Source organism: Oncorhynchus masou, unplaced genomic scaffold, assembly GCF_036934945.1.
Source record: "Oncorhynchus masou masou isolate Uvic2021 unplaced genomic scaffold, UVic_Omas_1.1 unplaced_scaffold_12___fragment_4___debris, whole genome shotgun sequence".
NCBI lineage: Eukaryota > Metazoa > Chordata > Actinopteri > Salmoniformes > Salmonidae > Oncorhynchus > Oncorhynchus masou.
The window spans coordinates 68432-85780 of record NW_027016555.1 but is presented as its reverse complement, the minus strand read 5'-3'; the positions used below and the strand labels follow the sequence as shown (position 1 = coordinate 85780).

Sequence of the window (17349 nt, the reverse complement as noted above, 5' to 3'; positions counted from 1 at the left end):
CCTATTTTTCTCATGGTCGCTGCGCTCAGACCGAGCGAGCTACGGTCAAGCGGGGCGCCTCGTTGGACTCGGCACAGTCTGGACACTATGGTGTTGCCATTTTTGTGTTGATTTCAGAATGTCCATTTGGTAATGTTTTCTCACCCTTTCAAAGTCACTGTGCATTTGCAATATGGTTAACTGGGCATTCACCATCACCAATTTGTCATGCTATAAAAATCGTGCAGGAATGCCAAATTGACTGGCCCGATGAACTCGGGATGGCTGGGCAGTGATTCTGGTATCTCTCCATCGCTTGTTTGGGTTGATTTCAGAATGTCACTTTTGGTGATGGTACCTCACCGCTTAAACATATTGCAAATGGACAAGAGTCACCTGCAAGTCACCGTCCATCAGTCAGTTTGATATCATTCTGACACCAAACTGATACAAACTGACACCAAACCCACTTTTCCCAACTCGTTTAGGAGCCAAGTATCACATACTTCAGAGCTGGCCCAAAATTCACAACGCCTTCGGTTCAAACCATAAAAAAAACATAAAACACATAGTTACTTTCTAGCTGCGGGGCCAGTTCGGACATTATGTGTAGTCCTATGTGAGGCGACCCCGAATCCCGAGTTTCGGCTCGATAGGTCATTTGGTGTCCGAGTAAAACCCTAATTGGTGCTGAAAATCCACTTTTTTCCATGCCTTGCTACGGGGTCCTTGAATGAGCTATCAGACAGAAACGTTGGGGTCCGTGTCTATGGGCCGAGCCGGTTTCAATGCACCTAGTCTTGTGTCTCTGAGACTTTTCTAAATGTCGCCATTTTAGTAATGGTCAAAATGAATTGAAGTCATTGCAAATGTACGAGGCTGTTTCTCGGTCCGAGAACCTTCTAGAGCCACCTAACTCACCACGCACTATCGACCTGAGGTCTAGAACAGGTTTCTAAAGTTTCGGAACTCTAGGTCTGACGGTTCTTTTTTAGCTCGAACAAAGCTAACTATTGGAGGCACTGTCAGTCTCTACACACCCCAATACGTCCCTCCATCCAAGTTGTGTATCTGTGTGATTTAGTTTTCCTTTGAATTTTTATGGGAAAAATTACTGATTTACAGTTCATGGGGGTTGCCTAATCACACATATGAAGTTCTGGACAGATCTGATTTTTTTAACCCTTCCAAACAGCCCCTGAGACAGCAATTATGGCACTTCCGGTTGACACAGGAAGCTATAAGTCAACACATATCCTCATTGGGCTATGCTTTTACAGAATCCTGAGTTTTAAGTCTTTACGTTAAGAATTGACTGATTTACACAGGGTTCAATGCACTATGTCAATCAAATTGCAGGCAGTGTATGGATATACACTTTTAGGGTGATTTTAAGCACTTCCGGTTGGCCCAGGAAGCCTAGAATCGACACAGGTAGACCTTATAGTGGCCTGATGGACTGGTACCGAAGACAGGTTCATACAGCATTCATAACCCATATAGACTCCAGGTTGTATTTAGGGGAGCAGGCAATGTATTCCTATGGGGAGAGAAGTCAATGCCAACTGTTTTTATGTAAACACCTTCTTTTACCTGTGAAGGGTTAATGTCACACGGTCAAGGTTAGGCTTGCACAGATCGGGAGGACCTTAGGAACAGTCCTGTGTTTGAATTGTCCTTCTAAACCTAACGGTTCCGCCGCTGTCACCCAAAATCAAATGACGTTCTGGTGCAGGCTTCATATTGGGCCTACTTTTCTCATGCTCGCTGCGCTTAGACCGAGCGAGCTACGGTCAAGCGGGATATCTCGTTGAACTCGGCACGGCCTTGGGATTATGTTTATGCCATTGCCTGCTCTCTGTGTCTTTAAACACTGCGCTTTGTCACTCCATCTTTGCTGTGTGTGTGTGTGAGAGCTTTTCTTTGACATCTGTTGGGAGAAATGAGTGATTTAACAGTTCAGGAGGGTTGCCTAATCACATATTAAGTTTTGAAAAGATCTGACCTTTTTAACCCTTGGATACAGCCACTATGACACCATTTAAGGCACTTCCTGTTGGCACAGGAAGCTATAAATAAACTCATATCCTCATTGGGGTATGCCTTTACAGAATCCTGAGTTTTAAGTCTTTACGTTAAGAACTGAGTTATTTACGGAGGGTTTAGTGAGTGTGTGTTATTTCAGAAAATCATAGAAAATCACAGAAATGTCGCAGAGCTCCGCAGCACACTTTAAAAATATTCGTATGAACACCCTGCAACTGGATCTGTAACTGTTGAAAAAAAAACACCTATATTTGAACATCACAAATCTGTCATCGTACGATTTCTCTTAAATGACGATAGATAAATGGCTGATTTTTTTATTGACACCGGAGGCTCCTTGACTTTGACGTGAAGTGAAAAAATCATTTCTCTATTTTCATTTTGGACCTTTAATCCCAGAAAAATGGCCATAACTCAAAAACCGTTGAGGCCTAGACGCCATCTTGTTCGGGGCCAACTGCCCATTATGCCAAACCTATGCTCACCAAGTTTCGGCTTCGAAATATTTTCAGTTTTCGAGATATGGCCCATCGTGATTCGTGATGTTTTGTCAAATTGCAATATGATTGCTTATGCCCTCTTGTGGGATTTTCCGGCATAGCGGAAAAATGGACCAAAATTTGATTATTTTATAAAACGAAAACCGAATGTCCGACAAAGTTCATTTGATGACTTCCCGGTAGGTCTGGCCCTGCTGCTCGGCTCGACGCCGTCCCCGAATTTTAAAAATGTTTTCGGACGTCTAGTAAGGGACGGTACATTTGCAATATGGACTTTCTCACTAACCATACGGTAAATGTCGAAATGTTCCCTTATGTATGAAAGGATACTTTTTAAAATGTATGCTTGCTTCAGCTGTCGAAAAGTTTTTTTCATGGTTGTTCAGTAAAGCTTGAAGTAGTGACTGCAGTAAACCCAGTGGTGGAAATAGTTGAGTTCGTGTCCAGAGCTTCAACAACAATGTGTGCTGATTGAACAAAACTAAATAGTTGGAGGATGCGGACATCGATCCCACTACCTCTCGCATGCTAAGCGAGCACTCTACCATTTGAGCTAATCCCCCTTTGCCTATAACAAGAAGTAGGATATCTCAATGACCGCACTGCCAAATCCCTCGTCAATAAGAAAGGATACTTTTCAAAATGTATGCTTGCTTCAGCTGTATAAAAGCATTTTTCATGGTAGTTCAGTAAAGGTTGAAGAAGTGACTGCAGTAAAACCTGTGGTGGATATAGTTGTATTGTTGGGTTCCTGTCCAGAGCAACTCCAACAATGTGTGCTGATTGAACCAAACTAAATAGTTGGAGGATGCGGGCATCGATCCCGCTACCTCTTGCATGCTAAGCGAGCACTCTACCATTTGAGCTAATCCCCCTGTGCCTCCAAAAAGAAGTAGGAAATCTCAATAACCGCACTGCAAATTCCCTCGTCAGTAAGAAAGGATACTTTTTTTAAAGTATGCTTGCTTCAGCTGTCTAAAAGTATTTTTCATGGTAGTTCAGTAAAGGTTGAAGTAGTGAATGCAGTAAGACCAGGGGTGGAAATTGTTGTATTGTTGGGTTCATGTCCAGAGCTACTCCAACAATGTGTGCTGATTGAACCAAACTAAATAGTTGGAGGATGCGGACATCGATCCCGCTACCTCTCGCATGCTAAGCGAGTGCTCTACCATTTGAGCTAATCCGCCTGTGTCTCCGAAAAGAAGTAGTGAATCTCAATATCCGCACTGCCAAATCCCTCGTCAGTAAGAAAGGATACTTTTTTTAAAGTATGCTTGCTTCAGCTGTCTAAAAGTATTTTTCATGGTAGTTCAGTAAAGGTTGAAGTAGTGACTGCAGTAAGCCCAGGGGTGGAAATAGTTGTATTGTTGGGTTGGTGTCCAGAGCTACTCCAACAGTGTGTGCTGATTGAACCAAACTATATAGCTGGAGGATGCGGACATCGATCCCGCTACCTCTCGCATGCTAAGCGAGCGCTCTACCATTTGAGCTAATCCCCCTGTGCCACCAAAAGAAGTAGGAAATCTCAATGACAGCACAGCCAAATCCCTCGTCAATAAGAAAGGATACTTTTTAAAATGTACGCTTGCTTCAGCTGTCGAAAAGTATTCTTCATGGTAGTTCAGTAAAGGTTGAAGTAGTGACTGCAGTAAAACCAGTGGTGGAAATAGTTGTATTTTTGGGTTCCTTTCCAGAGCTTCAACAACAATGTGTACTGATTGAACCGAAATAAATAGTTTGAGGTTGCAGATATCGATGACGCTAACTCTCGCATGCTAAGCGAGCTCTCTACCATTTGAGCTAATCCCCCTGTGCCACCAAAAGAAGTAGGAAATCTCAATGACAGCACTGCCAAATCCCTCGTCAGTAAGAAAGGATACTTTTTTTAAAAGTATGCTTGCTTCAGCTGTCGAAAAGTATTTTTCATGGTAGTTCAGTAAAGGTTGAAGTAGTGACTGCAGTAAGACCAGGATTGGAAATAGTTGTATTGTTGGGTTCGTGTCCAGAGCTACTCCAACAATGTGTGCTGATTGAACCAAACTATATAGTTGGAGGACGTGGACATCAATCCCACTACCTCTCACATGCTAAGCGAGCACTCTACCATTTGAGCTAATCCCCCTGTGCCTCCAACAAGAAGTAGGAAATCTCAATGACCGCACTGCCAAATCCCTCGTGAATAAGAAAGGATACTTTTTAAAATGTATCTTTGCTTCAGCTGTCTAAAAGTATTTTTCATGGTAGTTCAGTAAAGGTTGAAGTAGTGACTGGAGTAAAAACTGTGGTGGAAATAGTTGTATTGCTGGGTTCCTGTCCAGAGCAACTGCAACAATGTGTGCTGATTGAACCAAACTAAATAGTTGGAGGATGCGGACATCGATCCCGCTACCTATCGCAAGCTAAGCAAGCGCTCTACCATTTGAGCTAATCCCCCTGTGCCTCCAATTAGAGGTAGGAAATCTCAATTACCGCACTGCCAAATCCCTCGTCAATAAGAAAGGATACTTTTTAAAAGTACGCTTGCTTCAGCTGTCTAAAAGTATTTTTCATGGTAGTTCAGTAAAGGTTGAAGTAGTGACTGAAGTAAAACCTGTGGTGGAAATAGTTGTATTGCTGGGTTCCTGTCCAGAGCTCCTCCAACAATGTGTGCTGACTGAACAAAACTAAAAAAATGGAGGACACGGACATCGATCCAGCTACCTCTCGCATGCTAAGTGAGCAATCTACCATTTGACCTAATCCCCCAGTGCATCCAACAAGAAGTAGGAAATCTCAATAACCGCACTGCCAAATCCCTCGTCAGTAAGAAAGGATACTTTTTTTAACAGTATGCTTGCTTCAGCTGTCGAAAAGTATTCTTCATGGTAGTTCAGTAAAGGTTGAAGTAGTGACTGCAGTAAACCCAGTGGTGGAAATAGTTGAGTTCGTGTCCAGAGCTTCAACAACAATGTATGCTGATTGAACAAAACTAAATAGTTGGAGGATGCGGACATCGATCCCGCTAGCTCTCGCATGCTAAGCGAGCGCTCTACCATTTGAGCTGATCCCCCTGTGCCACCAAAAGAGGTAGGAAATCTCAATGACCGCACTGCCAAATCCTTCGTCAATAAGAAAGGATACTTTTTAAAATGTATGCTTGCCTCAGCTGTCTAAAAGTTTTTTTCATGGTTGTTCAGTAAAGCTTGATGTAGTGACTGCAGTAAAACCTCTGGTGGAAATAGTTGTATTGCTGGGTTCCTGTCCAGAGCAACTCCAACAATGTGTGCTGATTGAACCAAACTATATAGTTGGAGGACGCTGACATCAATCCCGCTACCTCTCGCATGCTAAGAAAGCGCTCTACCATTTGACCTAATCCCCCAGTGCATCCAACAAGAAGTAGGAAATCTCAATAACTGCACTGCCAAATTCCTCGTCAGTAAGAAAGGATACTTTTTTTTTAAAGTATGCTTGCTTCAGCTGTCTAAAATAATTTTTCATGGTAGTTCAGTAAAGGTTGAAGTAGTGACTGCAGTAAAACCAGTGGTGGAAATAGTTGTATTGTTGGGTTCCTGTCCAGAGCTTCAACAACAATGTGTGCTGATTGAAACGAACAAAATAGTTTGAGGTAACAGATATTGATCCCGCTACCTCTCGCATGCCAAGCGAGCTCTCTACCATTTGAGCTAATCCCCCTGTGCCTTCAACTAGCAGTAGGAAATCTCAAAGACCGCACTGCCAAATCCCTCGTCAATAAGAAAGGATACTTTTTAAAATGTATGCTTGCTTCAGCTGTCGAAAAGTTTTTTTCATGGTTGTTCAGTAAAGCTTGAAGTAGAGACTGCAGTAAACCCAGTGGTGGAAATAGTTGAGTTCGTGTCCAGAGCTTCAACAACAATGTGTGCTGATTGAACAAAACTAAATAGTTGGAGGATGCGGACATCGATCCCACTACCTCTCGCATGCTAAGGGAGCACTCTACCATTTGAGCTAATCCACCTTTGCCTCCAAAAGAAGTAGGAAAACTCAATGACCGCACTGCCAAATCCCTCATCAATAAGAAAAGATACTTTTTAAAATGTATGCTTGCTTCAGTTGTCTAAAAGCATTTTTCATGGTAGTTCAGTAAAGGTTGAAGTAGTGACTGCAGTAAAACCTGTGGCGGAAATAGTTGTATTGTTGGGTTCCTGTCCAGAGCTTCAACAACAATGTGTGCTGATTGAACCGAACAAAATAATTTGAGGTTGCAGATATTGATCCCGCTACCTCTCGCATGCTAAGCGAGCTCTCTACCATTTGAGCTAATCCCCCTGTGCCTCCAACAAGAAGTAGAAAATCTCAAAGAACGCACTGCCAAATCCCTCATCAATAAGAAAGCATACTTTTTTTAAATGTATGCTTGCTTCAGCTGTCTAAAAGTATTTTTCATGGTAGTTCAGTAAAGGTTGAAGTAGTGACTGCAGTAAGCCCAGGGGTGGAAAAAGTTGTATTGTTGGGTTCGTGTCCAGAGCTACTCCAACAATGTGTGCTGATTGAACCAAACTAAATAGATGGAGGTTTCGGACATCGATCCCACTTCCTCTCGCATGCTTAGCGAGCGCTCTACCATTTGAGCTAATCCCCCTGTGCCACCAAAAGAAGTAGGAAATCTCAATGACCGCACTGCCAAATCCCTCGTCAATAAGAAAGGATACTTTTTAAAATGTATGCTTGCTTCAGCTGTCGAAAAGTATTCTTCATGGTAGTTCAGTAATGGTTGAAGTAGTGACTGCAGTAAAACCAGTGGTGGAAATAGTTGTATTGTTGGGTTCCTGTCCAGAGCTTCAACAACAATGTGTGCTGATTGAACCAAACTATATAGTTGGAGGATGCGGACATCAATCCCTCTACCTCTCGCATGCTAAGCTAGCGCTCTACCATTTGAGCTAATCCCCCTGTGCCACCAAAAGAAGTAGGAAATCTCAATGACAGCACTGCCAAATCCCTCGTCAATAAGAAAGGATAATTTTTAAAATGTATGCTTGCTTCAGCTGTCGAAAAGTATTTTTCATGGTAGTTCAGTAATGGTTGAAGTAGTGACTGCAGTAAAACCAGTGGTGGAAATAGTTGTATTGTTGGGTTCCTGTCCAGAGCTTCAACAACAATGTGTGCTGATTGAACCAAACTATATAGTTGGAGGATGCGGACATCAATCCCTCTACCTCTCGCATGCTAAGCTAGCGCTCTACCATTTGAGCTAATCCCCCTGTGCCACCAAAAGAAGTAGGAAATCTCAATGACAGCACTGCCAAATCCCTCGTCAATAAGAAAGGATAATTTTTAAAATGTATGCTTGCTTCAGCTGTCTAAAAGTATTTTTCATGGTAGTTCAGTGAAGGTTGAAGTAGTGACTGCAGTAAAAACAGTGGTGGAAATTGTTGTATTGTTAGGTTCCTGTCCAGAGCTTCAACAACAATGTGTGCTGATTGAACCGAACAAAATAGTTTGAGGTTGCAGATATCGATCCCGCTACCTCTCGCATGCTAAGCGGAATCTACCATTTGAGCTAATCCCCCTGTGCCTCCAACAAGAAGTAGGAAATCTCAAAGACCGCACTGCCAAATCCCTCGTCAATAAGAAAGGATACTTTTTAAAATGTATGCTTGCCTCAGCTGTCGAAAAGTTTTTTTCATGGTTGTTCAGTAAAGCTTGAAGTAGTGACTGCAGTAAACCCAGCGGTGGAAATAGTTGAGTTTGTTTCCAGAGGTTCAACAACAATATGTACTGATTGAACTAAACAGTTGGAGAATGCGTGTTGCGATCCCGCTATCTCTCGCATGCTAAGAGAGCGCTCTACCATTTGAGCTAAACCCCCTGTGCCTCCAACAAGAGGTAGGAAATCTCAATAACCGCACTGCCAAATCCCTCGTCAGTAAGAAATGATACTTTTTTTAAAAGTATGCTTGCTTCAGCTGTCTAAAAGTATTTTTCATGGTAGTTCAGTAAAGGTTGAAGTAGTGACTGCAGTAAAACCAGTGGTGGAAATAGTTGTATTGTTGGGTTCCTGTCCAGAGCTTCAACAACAATGTGTGCTGATTGAAACGAACAAAATAGTTTGAGGTAACAGATATTGATCCCGCTACCTCTCGCATGCTAAGCAAGCTCTCTACCATTTGAGCTAATCCCCCTGTGCCTTCAAAAAGCAGTAGGAAATCTCAAAGACCGCACTGCCAAATCCCTCGTCAATAAGAAAGGATACTTTTTAAAATGTATGCTTGCTTCAGCTGTCGAAAAGTTTTTTTCGTGGTTGTTCAGTAAAGCTTGAAGTAGTGACTGCAGTAAACCCAGTGGTGGAAATAGTTGAGTTCGTGTCCAGAGCTTCAACAACAATGTGTGCTGATTGAACAAAACTAAATAGTTGGAGGATGCGGACATCGATCCCACTACCTCTCGCATGCTAAGGGAGCACTCTACCATTTGAGCTAATCCACCTTGGCCTCCAACAAGAAGTAGGAAAACTCAATGACCGCACTGCCAAATCCCTCGTCAGTAAGAAATGATACTTTTTTTAAAAGTATGCTTGCTTCAGCTGTCTAAAAGTATTTTTCATGGTAGTTCAGTAAAGGTTGAAGTAGTGACAGCAGTAAGACCAGGGGTGGAAATAGTTGTATTGTTGGGTTCGTGTCCAGAGCTACTCCAACAATGTGTGCTGATTGAACCAAACTAAATAGTTTGAGGTTGCAGGTTTCGATCCCGCTACCTCTCGCATGCTAACCGAGCTCTCTACCATTTGAGCTAATCCCCCTGTGGCTCCAACAAGAAGTAGGAAATCTCAAAGACCGCACTGCCAAATCCCTCGTCAATAAGAAAGGATACTTTTTAAAATGTATGCTTGCCTCAGCTGTATTTTACTCAATCTAAAATGTCCCCCATTCAATGGTTTTTCTCTCAGTCAGAGAGTTCATAACAGAGTTGTAAGTTTAATAGACTTCAAATCAAGAGGTCTCAGGTTCAACTCCTTTTGTCAACTTGAAATCAAATACTTTATGGGTATGTTTTCAATGCGAGAGAGTACTTTATTAGGTGATGTCCATCTCCAGCTGAAATGTCCCTTATTAGTCCATTTTTCCATTTTTTGACAGTTACAAGCAGAGGGGGTATAGCTCAGTGGTAGAGCATTTGACTGCAGATCAAGAGGTCCCAGATTCAAATCCTGGTGCCCCCTGATCATGTATGTTCTTTTGATGTGTATCTTGAGGGTTGGAGTAGTCCTTTTTAGATTATGTAACTCAATCTAAAATGTCCCCCATTCGATGGTTTTTCTCTCAGTCAGAGAGTTCATAACAGAGTTGGAAATGTAAGAGACTTCAGATCAAGAGTTCTCAGGTTCAACTCCTTTTGTCAACTTGAAATCAAATACTTTATGGGTATGTTTTCAATGCGAGAGAGTACTTTATTAGGTGATGTCCATCTCCAGCTGAAATGTCCCTTATTAGTCCATTTTTCCATTTTTCGACAGTTACAAGCAGAGGGGGTATAGCTCAGTGGTAGAGCATTTAACTGCAGATCAAGAGGTCCCAGATTCAAATCCTGGTGCTCCCTTGTATCATGTACTTTTGATGTGCATCTTGAGGGTTGGAGTAGTCCTTTTTAGATTATGTTACTAAATCTAAAATGTCCCCCATTCGATGGTTTTTCTCTCAGTCAGAGAGTTTATAACAGAGTTGGAAGTGCAATAGACTTCAGGTCAAAACGTCTCAGGTACAAATCCTTTTGTCAACTTGAAATCAAATACTTTATGGATATGTTTTCAAAGAGAGAGTGTTCTTGATTAGGTTATGTAGATCGCCAACAGAAAATGTCCCTTATTATACAATTTCTCAGGATCAAATCCTGGTGCCCCCTTAAATCAAGTACTTTCTAAGTGGATCTTGAGAGAGGAAGTGCTCCTTTTTAGGTTATCCTACTCAATCTATAATGTCCCTCATTAGATGGTTGTTCTCTCAGTCAGACAGTTCCTACCAGAGGTGGAAGTGCAATACACTTCAGATCAAGAGGTCTCAGGCTCAACTCCTTTTGTCAACTTGAAATCAAATACTTTATGGGTATGTTTTAAATGTGAGAGTGTACTTTATCCGGATATGAATATCTCCAGCTGAAATGTCCCTTATTAGACCATTTTTCCACCTTTAGACAGTTTCAAGTAGTGGGGGTATAGCTCAGTGGTAGAGCATTTGACTGCAGATCAAGAGGTCCCAGATTCAAATCCTGGTGCCCCCTTGGATCATGTACTTTTGATGTGTATCTTGAGGGTTGGAGTAGTCCTTTTTAGATTATTTTACTCAATCTAAAATGTCCCCCATTCAATGGTTTTTCTCTCAGTCAGAGAGTTCATAACAGAGTTGGAAGTGTAATAGACTTCAAATCAAGGGGTCTCAGGTTCAACTCCTTTTGTCAACTTGAAATCAAATACTTTATGGGTATGTTTTCAATGTGAGAGAGTACTTTATTAGGTGATGTCCATCTCCAGCTGAAATGTCCCTTATTAGTCCATTTTTCCATTTTTCGACAGTTACAAGCAGAGGGGGTATAGCTCAGTGGTAGAGCATTTGACTGCAGATCAAGAGGTACCAAGTGCAAATCCTGGTGCCCCCTTGGATCATGTTCTTTCGATGTGCATCTTGAGGGTTGGAGTAGTCCTTTTTAGATTATGTTACTAAATCTAAAATGTCCCCCATTCAATGGTTTTTCTCTCAGTCAGAGAGTTTATAACAGAGTTGGAAGTGTAATAGACAATCAAGGGGACTCAGGTTCAACTCCTTTTGTCAACTTGAAATCAAATACTTTATGGGTATGTTTTCAATGCGAAGAGTACTTTATTAGGTGATGTCCTTGAAATCAAATCCAGATATGAAATGTCCCTTATTAGTCCATGTAGATCGCCAACAGAAAATTTTTGACCTTTAGAGGGGTATAGCTCAGTGGTAGAGCATTTGACTGCAGATCAAGAGGTCCCAGATTCAAATCCTGGTGCTCATCTTGGATCATGTACTTTTGATGTGTATCTTGAGGGTTGGAGTATTCCTTTTTAGATTATGTAACTCAATCTAAAATGTCCCTCATTAGATGGTTTTTCTCTCAGTCAGAGAGTTTATAACAGAGTTGGAAGTGCAATAGACTTCAGATCAAGAGGTCTCAGGCTCAACTCCTTTTGTCAACTTGAAATCAAATCATGTGAATCAAGCTGAAATGTCTCAGGATTCAAATCCTGGTCAATCATGTACTTTTGATGTGTATCTTGAGGGTTGGAGTAGTCCTTTTGTCAACTTGCAATAGACTTCAGATCAAGAGGTCTCAGGTTCAACTCCTTTTGTCAACTTGCCACCTTAAATCAAAATCAAATACTTTATGGGTATGGGTATGTTTTCAATGTGAGAGAGAGTACTTTATTAGGTGATGTCCATCTCCAGCTGAAATGTCCCTTATTAGTCCATTTTTCCATTTTTGACAGTTACAAGCAGAGGGGGTATAGCTCAGTGGTAGAGCATTTGACTGCAGATCAAGAGGTCCCAGATTCAAATCCTGGTGCCCCCTTGGATCATGTACTTTTGATGTATCTTGAGGGTTGGAGTAGTCCTTTTTAGATTATGTTACTCAATCTAAAATGTCCCCCATTCGATGGTTTTTCTCTCAGTCAGAGAGTTTATAACAGAGTTGGAAGTGTAATAGACTTCAAATCAAGGGGTCTCAGGTTCAACTCCTTTTGTCAACTTGAAATCAAATACTTTATGGGTATGTTTTCAATGCGAGAGAGTACTTTATTAGGTGATGTCCATCTCCAGCTGAAATGTCCCTTATTAGTCCATTTTTCCATTTTTCGACAGTTACAAGCAGAGGGGGTATAGCTCAGTGGTAGAGCATTTGACTGCAGATCAAGAGGTCCCAGATTCAAATCCTGGTGCCCCCTTGGATCATGTACTTTTGATGTGCATCTTGAGGGTTGGAGTAGTCCTTTTTAGATTATGTTACTAAATCTAAAATGTCCCCCATTCGATGGTTTTTCTCTCAGTCAGAGAGTTTATAACAGAGTTGGAAGTGCAATAGACTTCAGTTCAAAATGTCTCAGGTACAAATCCTTTTGTCAACTTGAAATCAAATACTTTATGGGTATGTTTTCAATGCGAGAGAGTACTTTATTAGGTGATGTCCATCTCCAGCTGAAATGTCCCTTATTAGTCCATTTTTCCATTTTTCCACCTTTAGACAGTTACAAACAGACGGGGTATAGCTCAGTGGTAGAGCAGCAGATTTGATTCAAACTGCAGATCAAGAGGTCCCAGATTCAAATCCTGGTGACCCCTTAAATCATGTACTTTGATGTGGATCTTGAGAGAGGAAGTGTCCTTTTTAGGTTATCCTACTCAATCTATATGTCCCTCATTAGATGGTTTTTCTCTCAGTCAGACAGTTCCTACCAGAGGTGGAAGTGCAATACACTTCAGATCAAGAGGTCTCAGGCTCAACTCCTTTTGTCAACTTGAAATCAAATACTTTATGGGTATGTTATCAATGTGAGAGTGTACTTTATCCGCATATGAATATCTCCAGCTGAAATGTCCCTTATTAGACCATTTTTTCCACTTTTAGACAGCTTCAAGCAGAGGGGGTATAGCTAATTGGTAGAGCATTTGACTGCAGATCAAGAGGTCCAAGATTCAAATCCTGGTGCCCACTTGGATCATGTACTTTTGATGTGTATCTTGAGGGTTGGAGTAGTCCTTTTTAGATTATTTTACTCAATCTAAAATGTCCCCCATTCAATGGTTTTTCTCTCAGTCAGAGAGTTCATAACAGAGTTGCAAGTGTAATATACTTCAAATCAAGGGGTCTCAGGTTCAACTCCTTTTGTCAACTTGAAATCAAATACTTTATGGGTATGTTTTCAATGCGAGAGAGTACTTTATTAGGTGATGTCCATCTCCAGCTGAAATGTCCCTTATTAGTCCATTTTTCCACCTTTAGACAGTTACAAGCAGAGGGGGTATAGCTCAGTGGTAGAGCATTTGACTGCAGATCAAGAGGTCCCAGATTCAAATCCTGGTGCCCCTTGGATCCTTTTGATGTGCATCTTGGATCTTTTTAGATTATGTACTAAATCTAAAATGTTTTGATGTGTATCTTGAGGGTTGGAGTAGTGGGTATGTTTTAAATGTGAGAGTGTACTTTTAGATTATGTTACTCAATCTAAAATGTGTCCCCCATTCGATGGTCCTTTTTTTTTCTCTCAGTCAGAGAGTTCATAACAGAGTTGTAAGTGTAAGAGACTTCAGATCAAGGGTCTCAGGTTCAACTCCTTTTGTCAACTTGAAATCAAATACTTTATGGGTATGTTTTCAATGCGAGAGAGTACTTTATTAGGTGATGTCCATCTCCAGCTGAAATGTCCCTTATTAGTCCATTTTTCCATTTTTCGACAGTTACAAGCAGAGGGGGTATAGCTCAGTGGTAGAGCATTTGACTGCAGATCAAGAGGTCCCAGATTCAAATCCTGGTGCTCCCTTTGATCATGTACTTTTGATGTGAATCTTGAGGGAAGGAGTTGTCCTTTTTTGATTATGGTACGTAATCTAAAATGTCCCCCATTCGATGGTTTTTCTCTCAGTCAGAGAGTTTATAACAGAGTTGGAAGTGCAATAGACTTCAGGTCAAAACGTCTCAGGTACAAATCCTTTTGTCAACTTGAAATCAAATACTTTATGGATATGTTTTCAAAGAGAGAGTGTTCTTGATTAGGTTATGTAGATCGCCAACAGAAAATGTCCCTTATTATACAATTTCTCAGGATCAAATCCTGGTGCCCCCTTAAATCAAGTACTTTCTAAGTGGATCTTGAGAGAGGAAGTGCTCCTTTTTAGGTTATCCTACTCAATCTATAATGTCCCTCATTAGATGGTTGTTCTCTCAGTCAGACAGTTCCTACCAGAGGTGGAAGTGCAATACACTTCAGATCAAGAGGTCTCAGGCTCAACTCCTTTTGTCAACTTGAAATCAAATACTTTATGGGTATGTTTTCAATGTGAGAGTGTACTTTATTAGGTGATGTCCATCTCCAGCTGAAATGTCCCTTATTAGACCATTTTTCCACCTTTAGACAGTTTCAAGTAGTGGGGGTATAGCTCAGTGGTAGAGCATTTGACTGCAGATCAAGAGGTCCCAGATTCAAATCCTGGTGCCCCCTTGGATCATGTACTTTTGATGTGTATCTTGAGGGTTGGAGTAGTCCTTTTTAGATTATTTTACTCAATCTAAAATGTCCCCCATTCGATGGTTTTTCTCTCAGTCAGAGAGTTCATAACAGAGTTGGAAGTGTAAGAGACTTCAGATCAAGGGTTCTCAGGTTCAACTCCTTTTGTCAACTTGAAATCAAATACTTTATGGGTATGTTTTCAATGCGAGAGAGTACTTTATTAGGTGATGTCCATCTCCAGCTGAAATGTCCCTTATTAGTCCATTTTTCCATTTTTCGACAGTTACAAGCAGAGGGGGTATAGCTCAGTGGTAGAGCATTTGACTGCAGATCAAGAGGTCCCAGGTTCAAATCCTGGTGCCCCCTTGGATAATGTTCTTTCGATGTGCATCTTGAGGGTTGGAGTAGTCCTTTTTAGATTATGTTACTAAATCTAACATGTCCCCCATTCGATGGTTTTTCTCTCAGTCAGAGAGTTTATAACAGAGTTGGAAGTGCAATAGACTTCAGATCAAGAGGTCTCAGGCTCAACTCCTTTTGTCAACTTGAAATCAAATACTTTATGGGTATGTTTTAAATGAGAGAGTGTTCTTGATTAGGTTTTATCCGCCAACAGAAAATGTCCTTATTATCTCCAGCTGAAATGTCCCTTATTAGACCATTTTTCCACCTTTAGACAGTTTCAAGTAGTGTGGGTATAGCTCAGTGGTAGAGCATTTGACTGCAGATCAAGAGGTCCCAGATTCAAATCCTGGTGCCCCCTTGGATCAAATGTGCCCCCTTGGATCATGTTTTGATGTGTATCTTGAGGGTTGGAGTAGTCCTTTTTAGATTATTTTACTCAATCTAAAATGTCCCCCATTCAATGGTTTTTCTCTCAGTCAGAGAGTTCATAACAGAGTTGGAAGTGTAATAGACTTCAGATCAAGGGTCTCAGGCTCAACTCCTTTTGTCAACTTGAAATCAAATACTTTATGGGTATGTTTTCAATGCGAGAGAGTACTTTATTAGGTGATGTCCATCTCCAGCTGAAATGTCCCTTATTAGTCAATTTTTCCATTTTTCGACAGTTACAAGCAGTGGTAGAGCATTTGACTGCAGATCAAGAGGTTCCAGATTCAAATCCTGGTGCCCCCTTGGATCATGCCCCATCTTGGATCTTTTTAGATTATGTCTAAATGTTTGATGTGTCAGAGAGTTTATCTTGAGGGTTCAGGAGTAGTCAAATACTTTATGGATATTTTTAGATTATGTTACTAAATCTAAAATGTCCCCCATTAGATGGTTTTTCTCTCAGTCAGAGAGTTCATAACAGAGTTGTAAGTGTAAGAGACTTCAGATCAAGGTCTCAGGTTCAACTCCTTTTGTCAACTTGAAATCAAATACTTTATGGGTATGTTTTAAATGTGAGAGTGTACTTTATCCGGATATGAATATCTCCAGCTGAAATGTCCCTTATTAGACCATTTTTCCACCTTTAGACAGCTTCAAGCAGAGGGGGTATAGCTCAGTGGTAGAGCATTTGACTGCAGATCAAGAGGTCCCAGATTCAAATCCTGGTGCCCCCTTGGATCATGTACTTTTGATGTGTATCTTGAGGGTTGGAGTAGTCCTTTTTAGATTATTTTACTCAATCTAAAATGTCCCCCATTCAATGGTTTTTCTCTCAGTCAGAGAGTTCATAACAGAGTTGGAAGTGTAATAGACTTCAAATCAAGGGGTCTCAGGTTCAACTCCTTTTGTCAACTTGAAATCAAATACTTTATGGGTATGTTTTCAATGCGAGAGAGTACTTTATTAGGTGATGTCCATCTCCAGCTGAAATGTCCCTTATTAGTCCATTTTTCCATTTTTCGACAGTTACAAGCAGAGGGGGTATAGCTCAGTGGTAGAGCATTTGACTGCAGATCAAGAGGTCCCAGATTCAAATCCTGGTGTCCCAGATTCAAATCCTGGTGTCCCCCTTGGATCATGTCAGTCTTTTGATGTGCATCTTGAGGGTTGGAGTAGTCCTTTTTAGATTATGTTACTAAATCTAACATGTCCCCCATTCGATGGTTTTTCTCTCAGTCAGAGAGTTTATAACAGAGTTGGAAGTGCAATAGACTTCAGATCAAGAGGTCTCAGGCTCAACTCCTTTTGTCAACTTGAAATCAAATACTTTATGGGTATGTTTTAAATGTGAGAGTGTACTTTATCCGGATATGAATATCTCCAGCTGAAATGTCCCTTATTAGACCATTTTTCCACCTTTAGACAGCTTCAAGCAGAGGGGGTATAGCTCAGTGGTAGAGCATTTGACTGCAGATCAAGAGGTCCCAGATTCAAATCCTGGTGCCCCCTTGGATCATGTACTTTTGATGATACTTTATGGATATCACGTGTATCTTGATCTTATCTTGAGGGTTGGAGTAGTCCTTTTTAGATTATTTTACTCAATCTAAAATGTCCCCCATTCGATGGTTTTTCTCTCAGTCAGAGAGTTTATAACAGAGGTGGAAGTGCAATAGACTTCAGATCAAGAGGTCTCAGGCTCAACTCCTTTTGTCAACTTGAAATCAAATACTTTATGGGTATGTTTTCAATGTGAGAGAGTACTTTATTAGGTGATGTCCATCT

The 17349-nt window shown here is 41.1% G+C and overlaps 15 non-coding genes across 15 annotated transcripts; all 15 read left to right on the top strand.

Annotated features, from left to right (window-relative positions):
• The first annotated feature begins 9636 nt into the window (after positions 1–9636).
• On the top strand, positions 9637–9708 carry trnac-gca (transfer RNA cysteine (anticodon GCA)). The gene has a single exon. It is a non-coding gene; the product is annotated as a tRNA-Cys (tRNA).
• A 305-nt stretch (positions 9709–10013) lies between these two features.
• Positions 10014–10085, top strand: trnac-gca (transfer RNA cysteine (anticodon GCA)). The gene has a single exon. It is a non-coding gene; the product is annotated as a tRNA-Cys (tRNA).
• A 606-nt stretch (positions 10086–10691) lies between these two features.
• Positions 10692–10763, top strand: trnac-gca (transfer RNA cysteine (anticodon GCA)). Its single transcript has one exon. It is a non-coding gene; the product is annotated as a tRNA-Cys (tRNA).
• A 303-nt stretch (positions 10764–11066) lies between these two features.
• Positions 11067–11138, top strand: trnac-gca (transfer RNA cysteine (anticodon GCA)). The gene has a single exon. It is a non-coding gene; the product is annotated as a tRNA-Cys (tRNA).
• Positions 11139–11450: 312 nt separating this feature from the next.
• On the top strand, positions 11451–11524 carry trnac-gca (transfer RNA cysteine (anticodon GCA)). The gene has a single exon. It is a non-coding gene; the product is annotated as a tRNA-Cys (tRNA).
• A 481-nt stretch (positions 11525–12005) lies between these two features.
• On the top strand, positions 12006–12077 carry trnac-gca (transfer RNA cysteine (anticodon GCA)). The gene has a single exon. It is a non-coding gene; the product is annotated as a tRNA-Cys (tRNA).
• A 301-nt stretch (positions 12078–12378) lies between these two features.
• On the top strand, positions 12379–12450 carry trnac-gca (transfer RNA cysteine (anticodon GCA)). The gene has a single exon. It is a non-coding gene; the product is annotated as a tRNA-Cys (tRNA).
• Positions 12451–13520: 1070 nt separating this feature from the next.
• Positions 13521–13592, top strand: trnac-gca (transfer RNA cysteine (anticodon GCA)). Its single transcript has one exon. It is a non-coding gene; the product is annotated as a tRNA-Cys (tRNA).
• A 379-nt stretch (positions 13593–13971) lies between these two features.
• trnac-gca (transfer RNA cysteine (anticodon GCA)) lies at positions 13972–14043 on the top strand. Its single transcript has one exon. It is a non-coding gene; the product is annotated as a tRNA-Cys (tRNA).
• Positions 14044–14649: 606 nt separating this feature from the next.
• trnac-gca (transfer RNA cysteine (anticodon GCA)) lies at positions 14650–14721 on the top strand. The gene has a single exon. It is a non-coding gene; the product is annotated as a tRNA-Cys (tRNA).
• A 303-nt stretch (positions 14722–15024) lies between these two features.
• On the top strand, positions 15025–15096 carry trnac-gca (transfer RNA cysteine (anticodon GCA)). The gene has a single exon. It is a non-coding gene; the product is annotated as a tRNA-Cys (tRNA).
• A 325-nt stretch (positions 15097–15421) lies between these two features.
• On the top strand, positions 15422–15493 carry trnac-gca (transfer RNA cysteine (anticodon GCA)). The gene has a single exon. It is a non-coding gene; the product is annotated as a tRNA-Cys (tRNA).
• Positions 15494–16226: 733 nt separating this feature from the next.
• trnac-gca (transfer RNA cysteine (anticodon GCA)) lies at positions 16227–16298 on the top strand. The gene has a single exon. It is a non-coding gene; the product is annotated as a tRNA-Cys (tRNA).
• A 303-nt stretch (positions 16299–16601) lies between these two features.
• Positions 16602–16673, top strand: trnac-gca (transfer RNA cysteine (anticodon GCA)). Its single transcript has one exon. It is a non-coding gene; the product is annotated as a tRNA-Cys (tRNA).
• A 328-nt stretch (positions 16674–17001) lies between these two features.
• Positions 17002–17073, top strand: trnac-gca (transfer RNA cysteine (anticodon GCA)). Its single transcript has one exon. It is a non-coding gene; the product is annotated as a tRNA-Cys (tRNA).
• Positions 17074–17349: the final 276 nt, after the last annotated feature.